The 16,847-nt window shown below is 37.9% G+C and overlaps 1 pseudogene; it reads left to right on the forward strand.

Annotated features, from left to right (window-relative positions):
- The first annotated feature begins 2,710 nt into the window (after positions 1 to 2,710).
- The window catches only part of LOC145111675 (uncharacterized), a 152,032-nt pseudogene continuing 137,895 nt past the window's right edge, over positions 2,711 to 16,847 (forward strand).

The following is a 16,847-nucleotide window of genomic DNA, read 5'->3' on the forward strand; positions in this document are numbered from 1 at the left end:
AGTTTTGAGGTCATGGTGGTGGATTGAACTTCATCACTTTCTGCCTCTAATTTGCTCTTTGCTTTGTATTAAGGAATGTTCTTTACTACCACTGGATCATTTCTTGCACGTTCAGTATCCATTGATATAATCCCTGTTATATTTGAAATTCAATAACAAAACTGTAATTAATTAATTTTTCATTGAAGTTAATAAATTATAAATTTATCTCACTTCTTGCTCATCCAAGTTTTCTCATTGTTACGGCATCAAGAAGTTGATCATATCACATATTTTTCTAAATAAGAAACACTAATATCAACAAAAGAAGCTATTTAATTTCGTAATAAAGTTGAATTAAAAAATAAGTAAATAAATAAATAAGAAGAAGAAGAACCTTGTATTACCACCATATTTTATGTTTGACCTCATCATCATATTCAAATCCTCCCATAATTTGAGGCATTGTGATTAACCAAAATGCAGCAATGCTTGGATCTTTAATGCTATCAATAATATGCTGAAACACAAAAACCGATGTTTTGAAGTGAGATAATTGTTACAAGAGGAAAATGGGTAGAATCGTAATTGGCATTTACCTCATAATGGTTTTTCGTTTTTTTCATTATGTTGTAAGCTTTGCATGGAGGCTCGATAATCTGCAAAGTAAATAAAACTAAGGGGGTGTTTCTTTTTTCCTTCATTAAATTATGTAGTGAATGACTATATGGATAAAGTGTTCTATACATAAAGATTGTAGATACAGATGGAAAATAAAAAGCAATGGATTATGAGAAATCACAAAAAATAAGAACCAAACCTAGGAACCAACATCGAACAAAAACCCTACTTTATTTACTTCAAAAAATCAACGTACCTACACATACTCAAAACTGTAGAACGAATTTCACAAAAAAAATGTTATTTCATAAAAAAGGGAGCCTGAAAAAAAAGATGGTGGTAAACCGAAGAAGGCATATCAAAATCAACAAAAAAACGAAGATATAAACATAAATGATGCACCTGATAAATGATTTTTGTCATATTATCCCTAAAATCAAGAAGAAGCCATCAATGAATCTTAACATTGTCGATGATAGTGACAACAACTCAGATTAAGGAAAAAAAGACCTGATATGAGAGACGAAGTGGAGGTAGATGATTAGCTTCGTTGCAAATTTATTGGTTAGAGTTTCTTTATATTTAATATTGTGGGGGGTTTTATGTGGTTCATTTTGAAGGAACATAAATAAGTTGCTATTTTTTTGAAATAAACCGTTCTATTTCGCAATATAGCCATAAAATGACAATGTATTTTGAAAGTACATTGTCAAATGTTGGATTATACTTGTGTAGACCCATTTTCACGCATGGTTGGCTATATATAGTTGTTTTCCGTGTCACAAGTAAAAAATATTTGAAGGTACTTATATGTGACGAGCAAGGTCATTGAACTAATAAAACAAAAAATGTTGTTTATAAAGATGTCCTTCAACGACTATATATATTTACCGATTTTAGTGTAATGTCTACACATTTCAATGATACTAACAACCCTGCTTTTTTATAATTATTCTGTAATATCTATATAAATTTGTATTTTATTTATGTGTTCCCCGCGTTTAATGCGGGTCATAATCTAGTTTCGTTTAGAAGGTGCAGAATTTTAGGTATAGAATGCATTAAATGTATTCAATTTATTTAAGTATATTGAAATCGGTAATTTTGGTAATTAGTTTTCAAAATCAAAACAAATGCATCACATAAGACAAGTAGCAAAATCTGACGTGGAGGAATACTGAGATGACACGTGGATGCTAGAACTATTCTTTTATTAATAAAGGTAGATTAAGTTGAATATGATATCAAAACTAATAAATCTTCTATTCTAATAAAGAAAAATATTTTTACCACATGTCACACTCTTATTGATTTCGCCACGTGTCATTTTATTGTTATTTTCAATTAAAATTTTTCTACGTGACATTTTATGGTTGTTTTCATTTTTATTAAATTTCATATAATAATTAATTAAATATATTAATTGCAATAAATGTAATAGTAAATACATATCAATTTCATTAATTGACTTTTATTCTAATTTCACAATTTCTGAATTAAAACCCTATTATTTTCTTTTGTTTATTTATCTGTTTTTTTGAACGGTCATGTTAGTATTTGCATGGGATTGAACCAAAGACCTCCTGGTTAGAAACTCATAGTTAGACACCTTGTTTATTTATCTAAATTATTTGTTTAAAGTTAAAAGATAAAAAACAATTTAATTTTAATAATTCAATATTTTTCTAATTTTTTTTATAAATTCAAACTTCTTATATGTTTAGACTTTCATATTTAATTTTTTTCAAATGAATCCATATAAAACATGAGTTTTACACCTAGTATTAAATTAAATAACAATAAACAAAAACCTAAATTATATGTTAATAACAATTAAAAATGCAAAATAAAAATAAGATGAGATCAACTTTTTAACACTTTCATCAGCTTGTCGCTTTTTAGAAACCATATAAACCAATTGTGATGTTTTGTCATTAGGTTATTATTAAAATATATACTACAAATACAATTAATCCATTGTTGAAAAATGAAACGAACATAATTTGATTCTAAAATATCATTTAACGTTTTTTTTTTCTGCCCCATTTTCCGGTCCTTACATTCAAACCCAAGCCCATCGATCAAAACCCTCATTATTCAGCCTCAACCTTCGCAGCGGCATGCAGATCTTTGTCAAAACCCTCACCGGCAAGACCATTACCTTGGAGGTCGAGAGTTCGGATACCCTCGACAACGTCAAAGCCAAGATACACGACAAGGAAGGTATTCCTCCTGATCAGCAGAGGCTCATTTTCTCCGGCAAGCAGTTGGAAGATGGCAGAACCCTCGCGGACTACAATGTTCAGAAGGATTCCACCTTTCATCTCGTCCTCCGTCTTCGTGGCGGTATGCAGATCTTTGTCAGAACTCCAATTGGGAAGACCATCACTTTGGAAGTTGAAAGCTCGTTCACCATTGGTAAAATGAAGTCGAAGATTGAGGAAATAGAGTGGATTCAACCGCAACATCAGCTTTTGACCATTGCTGAGAAGACCCTCGAGGGTCCAAGAACTTTGGCGGATTATAACATCCAAAAAGAATCTACATTGCACCTGAGTCTGTCGTTGGGAGGAAATATGCGGATTTTCGTTAAGACATTGGCAGGGGATACAATCTCGCTGGTGGTGGAGAGCTCGGAGACCATTACTAAGTTGAAGAAAAGGATTCGAGACACAGATAAGACTCCAATATCTCAATATCGTTTGATCATTGCTGGAAAGAATCTAGAGGATGGTAGAACTTTGAGTGATCATAACATCCAAAACGAATCTACATTGCACATGGTTCTAATAAGGTTTCTATCAGGAACTGACATCTAGATTTTTGTTAAGCCATTGACAGGGAAGACAATCACACTGATGGTGTACATGTCGGAAACAATTGGCGATGTGAAGGAACACATTTATCAAGTAGAGGGGTTACCACCTGATCGAATACATTTGATCTTTGATGGAAGATATCTAGACGATGGTAAAACTTTGAAGGATTATAACATCAAAAAAGATTCTACATTGCACTTGCATCCGAGGATGAGAGGTTATATTTTTGTTAAGACTTTAACAGGGGAGATCAAGCTGGATGTGAAAAGCTCAGAGACCATTGGTGATGTAAAGGCATCGATTCAGAAGATAGAAGGGATTCCACAGCATCAACAGCTTTTAATCATTGATGGAAAGATCCTCGAGGATGGTAAAACTTTGAAGGATCATAACATCAAAAACGAATCTACATTGGAACTGGTTATGAAGGCGGGAGGAGATACTATTCGGATTTTTATCACGACATTTACAGGTAAGACAATCACGTTGGAGGTGGAGAGGTCAGACACCATTGATATTGTGAAGTCAAAGATTCAGGAAATAGAAGGGATTTCACGACATCGTCAGCGCTTGATAATTGCTGGAAAGTACCTCAAGGATGATGCGACTTTAATGGATTATAAGATCCAACAAGGATCTACCTTGGATCTGGTTATGAGGTTGGGAGGTGATATGAGGATTTATGTTAAGGTTTTGACATGGAAGACGATCACCCTGGAGGTGAAAAGCTCAGACACCATTAATGACGTGAAGGTAAAGATTGAGGAGAAACAGGGAATTCCTCCTCTTCAGCAGGAACTTATATTTGATGGGAAAGAGCTACAAGGTTATTGGAATCTGGCTTATTATAATATCCAACCCGAGTCTACTCTCAAGCTTCTTCTGCGACTTTGAGATTTTCATTCATGAAAACATTGTATTATTGTATTTTAATTGTTTTCACAAGCTCTGAATTTACGTCTTCATGGATATTAATTAACTAAAAACCTCCTTATGTTCGTATGTTGGCTGTATTTCTTGTTGGTGCTCTTGCATAGTTGTAGTTATAACTATCATGCACCCCTAGGTAGGATTCAAGTTATTTGTAACCTTTATTTTGTATGCAAAGGTATGATGCTTGAATATTTAACCTTATTCTATTACTTATTATTGTTATTTCACTAGGCTTTGGCCATTTCCTTGTGTCTGACACTTTTATTATTTTCCAAGATGTTTTTCTATATCTTATGATTTCAATTTTATAAGCTACTAGTTGTGTAGTGTTAAATAATGCTACTCCATATTCATTCAATACAAACAATGAAATATTTATTGTGGCTTATTTTAACTTGGTATGATCGTCTTGCAAGAATATTTTAAAAAATTGTTATTTTAGAGGCAATATATATCATGCAATCCTAATTACCAAAAGTCAAGAATGGATGCTGCTGAGTTATTGCAATGCAGCGGGATATAAAATCATGTTCAAACATAAGTTATAAATTTTGATTTTAAATGAGTTGTGTTGTATAGATTTTCACATAAAAGTGTTTTAGAGGATCTGCTGCAGCTGATTTTGCATTTGACTAGACAGTTTGTGCAGCTGGTTGTATCTTTTAATGTGAATTGTCAATTTTATGGACATTGATTTCGTTTCTTGATAACAATTTTGATGTGTTATCATATGTTAGTTGATGTGTATATTTTTGGCTATGAGAAATGACCTTGGAGAATATGAAAACAGACAGATTTCATGAGGAGCAATAGTAGCTGTACAAAAAGCTTCTCATTTGCAGATGATTTATAATTGCATATATTCTAGTTTGAATTGCATTTGGATGACATGTGTGTGAGATCGAATTTTCTAAATCTCAATCTCTACGAGTTCAAGTCCTCCTGGTAATTCAAAAATTGGTGTAGTGCTATTGTTTTATGAAAATATTTGTAAGTCTCTTCTTCAGTTGTTTGCCATCCTAACCAACTATTTTATTGCAAAAAAGGAAAGAAGAAAAAAATACAGAAACGACCTACATATTTCAAAGTATAGTATGATGCTATAATAAAGAAAAAAAAAGAGTAAATTACAAAAATGGTCCTTGTGGTTTGGGATAATAGGCATATATAGTCCAACTTCAAGAAAATGGACAAACTTTGTCCTTGTGTTTTGTTGATATTACATAAACAGTCTTTCCGACCCACGACGTCAAAAAATGCCATTAAATTTCTATAAAATGACATTTTTACCCTTTCTTTGTTCTTTTTTTCCTTTTCCATTTTTTTGGAGTTTGGGGTTATTTCTCTAAACTGCAGGGAACATTTAAGTAATTTACCCCAACATTTACTCCAATGTGATGGAGATGGGAACAAAATCCCCGATGTTCCGTTCCCCTGCCCTACACAATCGTCTTTCTGTTCACCACCATCACCAACGTCTTCTCCAGTGATCTTAATAAGCCTGGATCCAGATACATGAAAACAAATTTATGTTTTTGGTATAGATCTACAAAAATGGAATCGATGTTCTTGGTCTAAATCTACTAAATTGGAATTGATTATTGGAGGTAGTGGGCGGAGATGGTGAAGGTGGTTGGTGGAGATGGAATGGTGAATTCTGTTGAAGGCATGTGGTGGTGTTTCTTCGATGAAGGTAGTAGGAGGTGGAGAGAGAGAGAGAGAGAGAGAGAGAGAGAGAGAGAGAGAGAGAGAAGGTATGGGTTGGACGGTGGTGGTCATGTGTGACAATTATGAAAATAGGTCAAGTTCCGTCAAAGACTATCGCTATGAACATGAATGTAATAGACCTAATGTAACATATTCCACTCATTATAATGCAAGTAAAGTTTTACACTTGGAAATGCATATGGGATATCATTCAAGTCTTTGATGGGTATAGATCGTTGACGAGAAAACATTTTTCATTATACATAAGTAATGATTTGATACATATGATTGAAATGGATATGTGTATTAAGTAACATTATGCATACGTGATACACTAAACAGAAAGTACATGTAATTATGAATCCGTGGATATAAAGAACATCAAAAACGGAGTTCGAACGTAAAAGTTATGACAATTCAAAGAAAACTGACAGTTTAGCGTGTAATCGTCAAAACGAAACTTCAAATGTTTCATTAGGTGTGTTAAACAATGAATTTGGAATTTCAAATAATTTCCCCTTAATCACCATTCAATATAGTATTTGAGTCTAAAACTAACTTGTTATGCCCAAAAAAAAACCTCGACACTACTGTAGATAATATCAAGGTACAGTAATATCGGCTTTCCTGTCAACGAATCTTTAGATGATTCATTAAGTTAGCTAAGCGGCTCAACACAAAAACATATTAACTTTTTACGAATTAGGAAAATGTCTAATATTTGATTTAAGTGCTAACTTTTTCGTTTCACGAAAAGTAACGCTTTCGCAAATACAGTCGAATAATAGCAAATAGGAATCTACTGTTAACGTACTTTCATATGATTCGTTTGCCTAGTTGCGCGACTCGTTAGGTGGATATTTTTATATTTTATGGAAGGTAAGATCGAATAGTATAAACCAAAAACTTGAAAATTCTCTTGAGAAGTCGGATCGTAGCGCTCGGGACACGTGACACGAGAACGCACCACACGGTACGTTCTTGTCCGCACACGTCACTCAAGAAATGCTATAAATAGGAAGCATTAACTTTTATAGCAAGCATCAACTGGTCTTTCTCCCTCACACGTCTCTCTCGATCACTCTCCTGCTTTCTCTCTCTCTCCATCTCTTTTTCATTTTCCAGCCGACGAGCCACCGCCACCAGCCACTGCGAGCCACCGCTGTTGTTGACGACCAGCTGCCACTGTGTAACACCTGTTTCTCGGAATTGATCAAAAGAGGACTCAAGGAGTTTAATGATAAGGTTTTGGGGGAAGCTCATATGCTACGACGTGGTGAAGAGGTCACCACGACCTGGCCATATCATTTAATGAAGATCGCGTCTGGCCTGGTTGCCACAACGTGGGAAGAGGATGGCCACAACGTGGCAGCTGTTGCAGCCCAAGCCCAAGATTTTTAAGGTATCCCCCATATTTAAAGGCTCTAACTTGTCACACCCCAAAACCGGAAGGGCGGAAACATTCGGGGGCAGAGGACGTCATGTACAGTATTACAACAATGCATAATAGTAAAACAAGCAACAACATCATCCATTGCATTAATAGTATAATTTAATACAAGTGTGTTCTGTATAGTTTATAAGACACCAAAAATATATATCAAAATAAGAGATGAGTCTTGAATGTGCACCATCTTCTTAAAACCTGGTCATCGGTACCTGTCTACTGGCGACCTGAGAATACAAGTTATTTTGAAAGCGTAGATCATCATTAAAGTTGGTGGGTTCATAAGTATTTTAGTGTCATTGTTTGTATAATTTTGAAGAAAGTGCTTGTAAATGTTTGATGTAAAAGTTTGTAAGTGTTTGATGTAAATGTTTGTAAACTTCCTAGAAAATCCTATATTTTCTACTAAAGTAGTCTTCTACCAAGACTCAACTGTTCTTTATGTTTGTTCTTTTGTAAAAGTGTGTGTGTTTTCCCAAAGTATGACTATCATTACCAAAATATAGTTTTCATTACCGATTATGTGAGAAGATCACAATGTGAATGAAATGGGAAAATAAAGATGTACTGTAGTTTTATCTATGTAACTACCAATGTACTAACTACCTTAAACTTGTTTGTTTAATTAAGGTAAAATGTGATAAGATTGTAACCATACTTGATCGACTAGTATAACACGACGTTCGAGACGTCGAAATGATATGACATTCGTCACCTGTAGACCTGCAGGTCCCACTGTAGCTAGCAGCAAGGTGTAGGATGGTCAGTCCCGTATAGATCTATACACAAATTCACGCTCTCCCTCCAGGAGACTCTGGGTACAAAACGTGACACAACGGTATATTGTCGCGCCATGAAGTAGTATCTCACATTATTGTTATAGTATTCTTGTATTTGTATAGTATGTTCTAGTGTAGTGTTTGTTCTCTCTGTCTAGTGTGTAGTATGTTCTCTAGTGTATAGTGTGTAGTATGTATTGTTTCTCGTTATAGTATGTACTGTTTCTCTTTATAGTGAGTATTGTCTCTCGTTATAGTATGTACCGTTTCTCTTTATAGTGAGTATTGTCTCTCGTTATAGTATGTTTGAACTGACTCATGTATGAACTGACTCTTGTATGTTTCATTGTTCTAGTAATAGTAAGTAGTGACTTCCTAAACTATACCCATTATAGTTTACTAGTAATGTTGTTTGTATGAATGAACATGTTTGTACACCTTTGCTACTCAAAGGTATTGAACTGAATGAAGAACTTTTATATCTATATACATACACACAATATATAACTAAGATTCAAACGACCTTCGGACAAACAACTGATACCCTAAGTCCACAACCAAACAAGGAACAGGAAATAAGGCGAGTTATCAGTCCTAAGTCCTTTCAATCCTACTTATATAACTATATCTATATAGACATGATTTTGACAAAATATAAGTCTAAAAGAGTTTGATAAAGAGTTTTACATATAAAAGAGTTTTTAAAACGATTTGAAGCAATTTGTTTGAAAACACAGTTTGAAGTATAAGAAATCTATCTGTTTGATAGTTATTAATCACATGTGATTGATATAATAACTATAATGTTTCTACTTGCATTCCCCCCCCCCCATAAAAGCATTTTAAAATCATTTAAAAGGTAAGTTAAGGGGTATGAACTCACCTGCAGTGAGTGATGCGAATGTAAGATCGGTTTGTAGGATGCTAAGTGTCAAGTGAAGCCTTGAGCACAACAGATCCTAATAAGCATATAATGACACATATATGTATATAATTAGTGTTTAAGCAACTAATCATGATAGATATTCACCTTAGGAACTAGGAAACACTTATATGGAAGTGTTACAATCACAAAGGATTGCATCTAAGGGGTTTACGGACACACAATGGAGTTTACGGCCATTGTGTTTACGGCCTAAGGGAGTATGCGGCCCTAGAGTGTACGGTCAAGTGTGTGTACGGCCAGGTGTGTACGACCATCGAGTTTACGTCCGTACACTCCTTGAATAACTTGTAAAAAAGTGTGGTCCAAGGCTCTATCTTGAATCCTCTAAGTGTCCATGATCTTGTGTTGGAGTATAACATGAGTTTGAGGCCAAATATGCACTAAACAAGGGTTTACGGCCAAGGGAGATGCTCATGGCCGTAAACTCTTGGAGTTCATGCATTAGATGATGATTCAAGGCTAGGAATCAAGAGTTTAACAAGCCTAACTAGGAGATAGAAGATATACTCACGTTTTTTAAGCTTGGGAGGGGGTTCACGGTCCAAGAACTAGTAGGTGTTATTGGTGTTCTTGGTGAAAATGAAGAACACTTGAAGATCTAACCGAAAGAAGTAATTTCATGAATGAAATAATGAATCTTCACTAGATATAGAAGGATATCAACTTGAAAATGGAAAGATTACTTACAAGATTGAAGATCAAGATGAAAGTTCTTGATGATACTTGAGAGAAAAATCGAGTTCTTGAGGTGGAAGTGTGTGAGAAAGGTGAATAATGAAGTAATAACTCATATGAAAGGAAGAGTTCACGGCCAAGGAGGTGTTTACGGCCGTAAACTCTAGTTTACGGCCGTAAACTCCCTATGATGGAGTTTCCGGCTTGAATGCTGCATAGTGAACTCTAGCAGATACTTCCTAACACTTTACTCTTTAAGGTACTAGGCTTAAATGTTGAGAGAAAAACTTTGAGACACACTTGAACAAACATTAGAACAAGTATAGTTGCGGAATAGTTAATCTCGAAGGATCTAAAAGCTCAACAATAATATTAATAAGTTAGAGTTAGATAGTTAGAGAGTTAGTTGCGGAAAAGTAAAGAAATGGAAATGACAACAATTGTTATATCAAGTATACACATAAGTTGATTCATAACGAGGAATGCATTCAAACCAAGTTAATAAGTGAGATCAAACTTAGTGATTAAGTCACAAGAGACTTGCTCCGAAGAGAGATTGTAATAAGTTATATTCTAGTAAAGTTTGAGAGTAAGGAGAGATGCGTAATCAGATAGAGAGATAGAAAAGATAGCTTCAGAGATGTATTGAATAAGTGAGAATGAGCTCTATTTATAGAGTCTCAAGAAATAAACTAGATCACGTCTCTAAGAGTAGCCATGCAAGGCATACTGGACAATAGAGAGTATTACAATAAAAGTAGACAAAGTAAAGTAATCTAGTAGCTAAGAATGACTGCGGTTGATGATGACTTCGGGTGAGGATGCTGATGAAACCTTGACTGCGGATCCTTGTGGACTACGGTAGCTGAAGTTCAAGAGGGTCACTTTTCATTATTCAACAATTTCCCCCTAAGTGACCTCTTTAACTTCTCTTCAGTTGTCAAGTTTTAGAAACTTGATCAGTATCCACCAAAATTTCCTGATATTTTCTAACCAGGTGATCCTTCTCAAAATCTCGAACTTGACTTCGGCAGTTGTGTGTTTTGACTTTTCAACAGCGGTTCTACAAACTTCAATCTGCTTCCTTGTAAGGCGGTTCATGGCAGTCAACAGAATGAAATATTTTGTATCGTTGAGTTTCCGTTTGAAGATGACTCCGAGGTCTGGGAGGTTTGTTGCACCTAAGGATCTTTCTTGGAATCCTTCAGTAATCATGGGTGAGGGGTCAAGTGGTGGAAAATCAAATTTTGTGGCCAGGATAGGATGAATGTCTGCATCAATTTTGGTAAAGTCGCAGACAGTTTCCTTCAAGAACGTACTTGCCTTCTCAAGTGCTATCTTCATCTTCGGATGCTTCTCCGACTTGTTCTGGAACACCTTTGCTATAAGAAAGACTTCTTCAGGGTTCATGCATGGGAAGTCAGCTTGGGTGCGGACATAGTCGTGATCCCTTCTTGTGAGAGTGTATTGGATGAAGTCAGCCTTCATGAACTTCCGGGGCTTGTAGTTTTTGACTGCGGATGGTCTATCGTTAGACCAGATTTTCTCTATGGAAGATGCATGTTTGGCATAGAACTGATTCAGTCTTTCGAATTCCATAGGTAGTCTCTTGTGGTCGGGCAGGTTGCGGTCAAAAGGCTAAATACAGTAAAGTACTTGGCATTGGGAGAGATTGGAACATCCCAATAACCATCAGAGGGAGGTTCAGCATAGGTAAGATATGGTTTGTAGTCATCATCTAGGAGTCTGCGGTGGGGGTTGATCCAAGAATTCACTAAGGACTCATCCATAGTGATGTCGAATCCGTTCTCTCTCCAGATGAGCTCCGCGAACTTGGCTGCTTTCCAATCTTTTTTCTTTTGTTGCGTTGCAGGGGAGTCATCTGAGTGTTCGGAGGACATGTGGGATGCAAGATTTTTAAAGTGGGGAGGGGTCTCTGGTCGCTTAGGAGTGATCTCCTTTTACGGTGGAGTCTGATGAGATGGTTGCGGTGAAGGAACTCTTTCAGTAATGATGGGGGGACTTTGATGGTGTGAGATGTTGTTGGAATGATTGGAGTGATGGTCTTCTTCCTCACTTCCCCCTCTTGAGGAATGCAACACCGGAGCATCCTCAAGCCATTGTCTGAGACCATCGACCTTGACATATACTTCCTGGAACTGGACTTTAAGAGCATCCGCCAGTTGTTGATTGTTGGGGATGGCGGTGTTGAAGAGCAGCCTGTGAATTTCCTTAGTGAGTTGAAGAATTTCGGGACCATGGAAGTTTGATGATAAAGATCGTTGCAGTCTGTTGATCGTAGCTTGAAGGACTGAGATAGTGGACTCATATGCAGTGTGAGTCTCAGCTATTAGCTTTTGAGATTGATTAGACTGGTCCGCAATGGCTGCTTGTAAGTCTTTCTTGATTGCGGTCACCTCAGAGATGAGGCGCTCCGCAGCAGCCATGAATTGCTTGTGATCAGCTTGGCGACTTGTGTCCAGGGATCTGATTCCCATTTCAACCTTCAGGGAGATGCGCTCAGCAGCCAATCTTTCACGGGTTTCCAGTATTTCTATCCTTTCGATCAAGGACTGCGGTCCAGGAATGTCTTCTGGTTGCGGTTGAGTTGGCTTGACCGCAGCTAGAATCTGATCGACCTTAGCTTGCAGGCTTAAAAATTCTTTTCTGGTCACCGCATTCTTCTTCTTCTTCTTCTTTGCTTTTGGCTTGGAAGTTGAGTGTTGAGAACCACTCGATTCGTCATCTTCATCAAAAATCATCAAATCGTCATCAGAGGGAGGGGGTTGATTTACCTCATTCATATCGAAGTCATCGAAGCCGAATGTGGGAGCTGAGCTGACTTTGATTGCGGTTCCTTCTTCTTGTGATTCTTGAACAGTTGGAGTTGGAGGGACTTTGGAGGCACCTGCACCGTCATGAGTGGACTGAGCCTTGCAGATCGTTTCAGCCATTTCAGACATCCAATCTTGTACTTTCAGGATGGTGGCTACGGTATTGGCATTATTGATTGCGTCTGCCCAATACTTAGCCACAGATTGAATTTCCTGTTCCTTTTGCTGCAGTTGCTTGATTTGCTGATCCTTCCTTGCTTGAAATGCCCTACGGAAAGCGGCATACTTCTTGATATCAGACTCAGACACCGGAGTGTAGTGTAACCATGAGTCATTTGATTATTCTCCGTCAAAACCTTGGTATCGCACCGAAGTGTCCTTCGGGTTCACGGATCCTTGCACATTGGTGCTCCCCGTGCCTAAACTACCTGTTACAAATGTAAGCAGAGTAGGATTTCCTAAGCTTCCTCGGTCTCCTTGACCCGTAGTCAAGTCTGGCCTCGGCTCAGTTCTGGCAGGGGCGGAAGAAGTGCCCTGCGGTTGGGAAGGTGTTTGGGTTACATTCAAGAGGATGGAGTTCAACTCCTCAGGAGAAAAGAAATGAAGTCGGGAAGCCCTGGAGACCTTAGGGCGAGAACCAGTGTCATCCTCTTGGGATTGAACTGGGGGTGAGTCTCCATGATGCGGTGAAACAGACTCACTTTCTGAGTCTGAGTGGTATTCGAGTGTGGTGTTGAATGGGTCTGCGGCCACCCCAAGGACTACCAGAGCCTTTTGAGAGGCTGAGGTATCAGTCCGGTCATGCATTTGGCCAGTGGGATTGGTTTTCCTCTTCTGAAGGATAGCTATGGGTTGTGCATCCTCATCAGAATCACTATCATTTGAGGGTGCGGTTTGGGTATTTTGCGTTTCTTTGAGGGTTCGGTTGGTTTGGGAGCATCTTTCTTTGGGGTTCTTTGTTTCTTGGAGACGTTGCGGGGGCCTTGATGGGCTAAGGCTAATTTCTTTATTCTTTGAGAAAGATTGGAGAGAGTAGTGGAAGAAAGGACTGCGGTACTTCCAGGGATGATGAGTGTGGATGTGGCTTGTAGAGGCGGGGTAGAAAGGTATGGGCTAATACCTTCCGTAGCCTCCATATGGTCTGTGACATCAGGGGTTTCAAGTCCAAGTGATGTCAAAATGTGGACTGGTAGTCGTCTTATAGGACCGAAGTTAGATTGATCTTTGGAGGGATTGTACCTTTTGAGGTCTTTGGTGATGAAGAGATCGGTGTCGTTGCCCATGCTGATTCCTGCATCCGCATGGAGATCTAAGATGAAAAGTGACCAGAATCTTGCAAATGTGAGTTCGCTAGGGTTTTCCCTTGGCTCTCCTTTGGAATGTATTGCAGAAAGTCATCCCACAAGATCTGACCGTAGTTAACGTCGTGGCCAGTGAAAATGCTCCAAACTAGTTCTAAGAGCTTAAGACCCATATTGTCAGCGCCTCCGGTTCGGCCTGATAGACTGCGGATGACGAAGTGACAAACAAATTGCCACACCGCAGGCAGTTGATTCTTCTTGAATTCGCCAATTCCTTTGATCTTTTTCTGATAACCCATTTGGTAGAGAGCTGAGAGAATGTCTGCCATACTTGGAGTGAACACCTTGGTTGAAGGATGAATCAGTAGTTTAATGGCGTTGAGAAACTTTTCTTTGTTCAGAATGACCAAAGAATCGTTCACCAAGTTCAGATGCACTTCTTGAGGATTCTCGAGGGGTCTATAAGCAGATGAGGCACATTTGAATAAAGTTGAGAGAGGAACCACGTCTGTGAATGCATCGAAGGGGCCAAATAGAGGGTGATTGTTTAAGAACTTGATCATCAGCTTGATCGGAGCATTGTAGGATGAATGATCTTCGAACACAACCCTAAAATTGCTTGAAGCAATTGAAGGCATTTGATTTCTTGTTTTAGAATCAGACCCAGTTGGGTTTGCAGAGGCAGAAGCCTTGGAGATTTTCTTCGAGATGCCTGATTTCACCATTGTGAGAGTTTGAGAAGAAGTGCAGAAACAGAGTGCGAGAATGGAGAAAGGATTCAAAGTTCAGAGAACGTAAACTGTTCTTGGGGAAGAAGAAAGGGTTTTATAGGGATGGATTTGAACAGTAATTATTTTTACCCTAAGTGAAAAAGGATAAGGTAAAAAGGACGTTTGGGGGTTCTTTTGATTTGGGAGGTGAAATCTTAGCCACAGATTATGAAAAGGTTTAAATTATTTTTTTAAGATTTACCAAAACGGGTTTGCAATTAATGAAATGTCAGACGTACATCATCACGTCTGGTGATCGTGTGGTGAGGGAGGATTTAATCCGTTGTGCAAAAAGGAAGTTGTAACGGATTGGACGTGTTGGGTAAGAGGAAGGGACAAATTAAAAGGATTTGTTTATGGAAAAACGTTCTTTTTGTCATCATACCTAAAATAGGTCTGACACAAGGTTTATTAAAAAAGGAGATGGGACAGTTTCTCAAGGAATGTTTTTATTTAATGTTTTTCTTATTTAATGAAGGATCATTAAATAGCACACCATGATTCAAAGGTTAATGAAACAGTTGAGAAACTATCAAGGTGGTTGCGGATTGAGACTTCATTGCGGATGGATCCTTTGTCATTGCGGATGGATGGATGGATGTCTGCAGTAGAAGAACTGAGGAGAGCACTTGTACAAGAAGTTAGTAACAACAAACAATAAGACCAGTGAAGGATAAATATGATATATGGTTGCGGTACATAGACTGCGGTACACAGGATATACCAAAACCATCTATCATAAGTAACTTCAGTTAGGACCGCAACAGAGACCAAGGATGGTCTGCGGTACCTATCAATTCAAAAAGAATTGTGGGTCCGGATTCATCATTCCTAACATTTGTAAGAAACTGTTGAGTTTTTTAGAGTCAAGTGCCTTTGTGAACACATCAGCAATCTCTTCATGAGTATGGACAAAGATGAGTTCAATGTTACCTTTCAGGATGTGGTCTTTGATGAAGTGATACCGTAGTTCAATATGGTTTGTCTTGGAGTGATGAATTGGATTGTGTGAAATAGCTATAGCACTTTCAGAGTCACAGTAAATTGGTATCCGCATCATTCTGTAACCATAGTCCATAAGTTGTGTCTTCATCCATAGAACTTGTGAACAACAGCTGGCTGTGGCCACATATTCAGCTTCTGCGGTAGACAGAGAAACACAACTTTGTTTTCTTGAAGACCAGCTGACGAGTCTTCCTCCCAGTAATTGACATCCTCCTGAGGTACTTTTGCGATCTAGTCTGCATCCGGCGTGATCCGCATCTGTGAATGCTTGAAGACTGAAGTCATTGCCTGCGGGGTACCATAAACCGAGAGTTTTAATTCCTTTCAGGTATCTTAGAATTTGTTTGGCTGCGGTCATGTGTGACACTTTTGGGTTAGCCTGATACCTTGCGCATACACCAGTTGCAAAGACGATGTCTGGTCGGCTTGCGGTGAGGTACATCAAAGAGCCTATGATACCTCTATAAGTCTTGTGATCCACAGATTCGCCTGAGGGATCAGCATATATCTTATATCCGAAGGCCATGGGGACCTTAGCCGAAGAGCAGTTGTCCATAGAATATTTCTTTAACAGTTCTGTGGTGTATTTCTCCTGATGAATGAATATTCCTTGAGGAACTTGTTTCACTTGAAGTCCTAGAAAGAAGTTAATCTCTCTGTTCATGCTCATTTGGAACTTGTTGGTCATGAGCTTAGCAAATTCATTCACCATTCCTTGATCAGTTGATCCGAAGATGATATCATCCACATATATTTGTACAAGCATAAGGTGATTACCATTTGCTTTTCTAAATAAAGTGGGATCAATCACTCCTCTCTTGTATCCAGACGAGACAAGAAATTCAGAAAGAGTCTCGTACCACACTCTTGGGGCTTGCTTCAGACCGTAGACTGCGTTTTCAAGTTTGTAGCAGTGGTCTGGGAATTCAATACTTTCAAAGCCTGGAGGTTGTTGAAGATAAACCTCTTCTTTTAATTCCCCATTGAGAAAGGCACTTTTTACATCCATTTGATGAACCTTGATATTCTTG

The sequence above is a fragment of the Lactuca virosa genome, chromosome 5, assembly GCF_052849685.1.
Source record: "Lactuca virosa cultivar CGN04683 chromosome 5, Lactuca_virosa_CGN04683_v6, whole genome shotgun sequence".
In the NCBI taxonomy this organism is placed as follows: domain Eukaryota; kingdom Viridiplantae; phylum Streptophyta; class Magnoliopsida; order Asterales; family Asteraceae; genus Lactuca; species Lactuca virosa.